The sequence below is a fragment of the Ranitomeya imitator genome, chromosome 3 (genome assembly GCF_032444005.1).
Source record: "Ranitomeya imitator isolate aRanImi1 chromosome 3, aRanImi1.pri, whole genome shotgun sequence".
In the NCBI taxonomy this organism is placed as follows: Eukaryota; Metazoa; Chordata; class Amphibia; order Anura; family Dendrobatidae; genus Ranitomeya; species Ranitomeya imitator.
Window position 1 is genome coordinate 568,584,816 of NC_091284.1, and position 5,381 is coordinate 568,590,196.

The following is a 5,381-nucleotide window of genomic DNA, read 5'->3' on the forward strand; positions in this document are numbered from 1 at the left end:
TGGTGGTCTCTTCTCGTCTTTATGTATCTTCGGCAACATATAAAATGTTGCCGTGACCGGATGTTCCACCCATAAATATTTTTTCTCTTGGGGCGAGATAATGCCGAAACTTAGCGTCCTGCAGAGTAAAGAGTCAAATTTAGACGCAAACACTGCCGTGGGATCTGAAGGTAATTTTTGATAGCATCTGGGGTTAGTGAGCTGTCTATTGGCCTCCTCTAAATATGCTTCAATTGACCACAGCACCACATTGCCCCCCTTATCCGCCTCTTTAATCACAAATTCCTTGTTGCTTTGTAAGTCCCGCAAGGCCCGTTTTTCGGCAAGATTAAGGTTAGAGGATCTACCCACCTGTGTTGGCATTGCCAGAATGTCTCGTTTCACCAGCTCAAAGAATATCTTGATTGCGGGTACCAAGGAAAAGGAAGGCGTTTTAAGGGATCTATTTCTGCCAGGGAACTTTCTTCTGGTACACCCTGATTCGTTCTCCTCCAGTAGGGCTAGTAGATCTTGAAAGGCTTGGCGCTCATCCTCAGGTATTGATTGTAGAATATCCGGTTTTTTGTAGATAACCTGAAATGTGAGGTTCCTACAAAACAAATAGAGGTCCTTAACTAAAGTAAATTTGTCGGCCGTATGTGTGGGAGCAAAAGTTAAACCCCTCTTCAGGACGGCAAGTTCCACCGCAGTAAGTTCATATTTAGAAAGATTTATTACCTGGAGGGTGGATGTAGAGGCTCCAGAGGTCTGTTCCGTATCAGGGGGGGAGGAGGCTTGATTTATTTCCGTCTGGTTGAGTATTTGTGGGGGTAAGTCGGATTGTGGTCCCTGTGGCGCGTTATGCGTTTTCTTGTTCCCCCTCCGTCTCCTCCCACGCCTGGTCCGTGGTCTACCTCGCTTCCGGTGGAAGATAAAAAATCATCACTAGAGCTTTCTTCACCACGAGGTAGAGAGGTGGATATTGTAGTTGCTGTCACGGAACCATGGCCATAGGTTCTAGTACGGCGTGGGTTACCCCTGTGCGTCCATCTATACACTGCATTTTGCTCAAAATCAGTCCTGTCCCTAAGAAGTTTTTTACGCTTCCTGCTCGTCACCTCTACCTCATATTTGTCCAAGGTCTCTTTAAGTGTGGTCTTGAAGGTATGCACCTGTGTCCCTTCAAATGTGTTCAATTTGGTTTCCAATTCTTTAATGGAGGTCTTGGTCGCCGTAAACAGGTCTCTGTCATGCTCCAATAATAGGTTGATAAGTATATTTGAACAGCGTGTAAGACCCTGTTCCCAAATCTGTTTGAGCAAAATGCAGTGTATAGATGGACGCACAGGGGTAACCCACGCCGTACTAAAACCTATGGCCATGGTTCCGTGACAGCAACTACAATATCCACCTCTCTACCTCGTGGTGAAGAAAGCTCTAGTGATGATTTTTTATCTTCCACCGGAAGCGAGGTAGACCACGGACCAGGCGTGGGAGGAGACGGAGGGGGAACAAGAAAACGCATAACGCGCCACAGGGACCACAATCCGACTTACCCCCACAAATACTCAACCAGACGGAAATAAATCAAGCCTCCTCCCCCCCTGATACGGAACAGACCTCTGGAGCCTCTACATCCACCCTCCAGGTAATAAATCTTTCTAAATATGAACTTACTGCGGTGGAACTTGCCGTCCTGAAGAGGGGTTTAACTTTTGCTCCCACACATACGGCCGACAAATTTACTTTAGTTAAGGACCTCTATTTGTTTTGTAGGAACCTCACATTTCAGGTTATCTACAAAAAACCGGATATTCTACAATCAATACCTGAGGATGAGCGCCAAGCCTTTCAAGATCTACTAGCCCTACTGGAGGAGAACGAATCAGGGTGTACCAGAAGAAAGTTCCCTGGCAGAAATAGATCCCTTAAAACGCCTTCCTTTTCCTTGGTACCCGCAATCAAGATATTCTTTGAGCTGGTGAAACGAGACATTCTGGCAATGCCAACACAGGTGGGTAGATCCTCTAACCTTAATCTTGCCGAAAAACGGGCCTTGCGGGACTTACAAAGCAACAAGGAATTTGTGATTAAAGAGGCGGATAAGGGGGGCAATGTGGTGCTGTGGTCAATTGAAGCATATTTAGAGGAGGCCAATAGACAGCTCACTAACCCCAGATGCTATCAAAAATTACCTTCAGATCCCACGGCAGTGTTTGCGTCTAAATTTGACTCTTTACTCTGCAGGACGCTAAGTTTCGGCATTATCTCGCCCCAAGAGAAAAAATATTTATGGGTGGAACATCCGGTCACGGCAACATTTTATATGTTGCCGAAGATACATAAAGACGAGAAGAAACCACCAGGAAGGCCGATTGTTTCTAGCATTGGGAGTATCTGCGAGCGGGCAAGTGAGTATTTGGACTTCTTCTTCCAGCCAATAGTCACGGCCTTGCCCTCCTTTATAAGGGATTCTGCCCATTTTATTGAGGTCTGTGGACGGATAGAACTGCCGGGAGAATTCTACCTGGTAACTTGTGATGTGGAGTCTTTGTACTCCAACATCAAGCATAGTGATGGCCTGCATGCGGTTACTTTTTGCCTAGACAAACTGTCACACTCAGATCGGGGGCATGATTCTTTTCTGTTGGATCTGCTGAAATTTGTTCTTCATCACAACTATTTTTTGTTTGACAGAACATTTTATTTACAGACAGCTGGAGTGGCAATGGGGGCGAAATGTGCACCAACCTACGCAAACATCTTCTTAGGTTGGTGGGAGGAGGTGTTTGTGTACCCATCCCTGGCATATCAACATCATGTCCGGAATTGGCATCGCTATATCGATGACTTATTCTTTATTTGGTCGGGCAGCAGGGAGGGTTGTACTGATTTCATCCACAGCCTCAATTCCAACCCCCATAATATCTTTTTAACCCACTCTATTTCCAACAGTTCGACTAGCTTTCTGGATCTGAGAATTTTCGTACAAGGGAACAAGCTGGTCACGGACCTTTTCCGGAAGCCCACTGCTACTAACGCTCTTTTGGAGTTCAACAGTTTTCACCCTTGGCACACGAAGGTGGGCGTCCCGACGGGACAATTTTTACGCATTAGACGTAATTGCACTCGGGATCAAGACTTTCTGATGCAAGCTCGGGATCTGACGGACCGCTTCAGACAGAGGAGTTATCCCAAACGAGTGGTTGCCACGGCTTTCCAGCGAGCAAGACAACATGATCAGACCTCACTTTTGATTCCTGTGGGTCGTTCCCGAGAATCGCAGACGAGGTTCATCACGGACTATAATGACAGCTGGGGGCAGGTAAGACACATCCTCACTAGACATTGGCCGATCTTGCAAACAGATATGCAAACCACACAAGTCATCAGCAATAGGCCGTTATTGACATCTAGAAGAGCCCCGAATCTGAGGCAGTTGTTGACCAGGAGCCATTTTTCTAGGCCCACGGTCAAACTTAATAGGGGTATTGTCCTCAAGGGATCATTCCCCTGTGGGGAATGTAATGTCTGCCCCTTTATGACGCCCACCCGGGACATATTTACACACCCCACGAACTCCAGCAGACATGCGTTAAAGGCTTACATCAACTGCAGGAGCAGAAATGTTATTTATGTGCTAATTTGCCCTTGTAATATGATCTATGTAGGGCAAACATCCCAAGAACTACGTAAGAGGTTTCAAAAACACGTATCAACCATACGCCTGGCGGCTACGGACCAAGGCAAAGGTAAAATCTTGACTCCTGTGGCGGCGCATTTCTTGCTGAAACATAGGGGTTCGCCCATTGATTTGCAAGTTGTGGGGTTACAGAGGGTTTCCTGTGGCGAAAGGGGTGGCAATATATCTAACTATCTCTTGCGTGCTGAGTCCAGGTGGATTTTCGATCTTCAGGCGGTCGCACCCATGGGCCTAAATGAGGAATTGCTCTTCACGGGGTTCCTAGGATAGTTGGCGCGTAGATTCATTGGGGTATTTTTAGTTTCTGGGACGTCTGATTTGGTTCCCTTCAGATTTGGTGCCCATATCTAATTTTGCATTTGTCTCCATTCAGGAAGGCTGAGGACGCACCCAAAAGGGTGATGATCATCCCTGGAAATTGGGATATGGATATTACAAGCTTACTGTGGGGACCAACATGGATGCAGAGGTCTTTGACACATTAGATAATGAAGTGGACCCTGGAGGGTGGATGTGCGGCATGCCATTATGGCAAATGGAAGGACATCTTATGCAGAAGAGATTTTGCTCTCACAGCTACAATGCGGATTTTATGGCAAACTCCTATTATGGACCATGGGCTCGGATGCGCATTTGAGATTGGCAAGTCGGAAGGGGCTTGTGATGAAGAGTGCTTTCTCTCGTATAGATCTGGATGGTGTCGGCCTCATCGACTATGGGACTATAAGCTGGGGACCGGAAACGTCTACATAGCGGCATTGAGAGAATACTCGTACATATACTTACGGACTCAAGGGACATCAGTCTGTTTATATTTATATATGTGTGTGTTTTTTGCCTGATATTGTTATATACTGTATATGGTTGCTGTATAGGTGTTTACGTGCACTTATACCTGTGCACTTGCCAACAATAATAATATTCCTTTCTCCCTTTCAGGTTTTCTGGGTGGCTTTATATGCCCTGTCTTTTTGTGTCCTTTGGCGGTTTTGCCTTTAATCACTAGTATATGTCTATGATTGTGATATCTCCCGGCATTCTGTGGGTGGATATCTTGTGCCTCTGTGTCTTGCTGCAACATGCACACTCTGCCCTCTTTTTACCTGTTGTGTTTTTTTTTTTTTTTTTTTTTTTTTTTTTCCCCTCCCTTCCCCCCTCTCTGGCATTTTGGTCCTTATCCCACCCCCTCTGCTCTGTGTCCCATGATGTGTCCATCTAGCCGGCCTCGCTAGCTTAGTCCGGTCCTCGGGCTTTATTCCATTTCTCTTTGCCCTGTGTCCTATGACGTGTCCATCTAGCCGGCTGGCACGGCGCGTGCGCAACGTGGTCCTATGGAATACCGCGGTTTGCGCGTGCGCATGTGACCCTTTGGACGCTCTAGGATTGCCGTTCATTATGATTGTGTTCCTGTCGTCATGGCGTCGCCGGCGTCTTCCGGCTTTTACCTCTCTCTCTCTCTCCCACACCGGTATGCAATTTACCTTATTGGATTTATTATTTAAGCACACACTGTTGCACCTTTAGTTTCACTTCCCCTGACGAAGCTGCGGAGGCAGCGATACGCGTGGGGTGCGCTCCCACCTTATCCTTCTCCTACCTCAGGGCCATTTTGGGGCTGTAATGTTCCCTGGCTCTATGTGGATTTAACCCTTGTGGTGCTCTGTGCCCTTTGACATTGCTGCATCTCCATATACCAGAA

At 46.8% G+C, this 5,381-nt stretch overlaps 1 long non-coding RNA gene across 1 annotated transcript; it reads left to right on the forward strand.

Annotated features, from left to right (window-relative positions):
* Window positions 1-3,224: 3,224 nt before the first annotated feature.
* LOC138670534 (uncharacterized) lies at window positions 3,225-4,711 on the forward strand. Its single transcript, XR_011319346.1, has 3 exons — window positions 3,225-3,304; window positions 3,651-3,731; window positions 4,056-4,711. It is a non-coding gene; the product is annotated as an uncharacterized lncRNA (long non-coding RNA).
* Window positions 4,712-5,381: the final 670 nt, after the last annotated feature.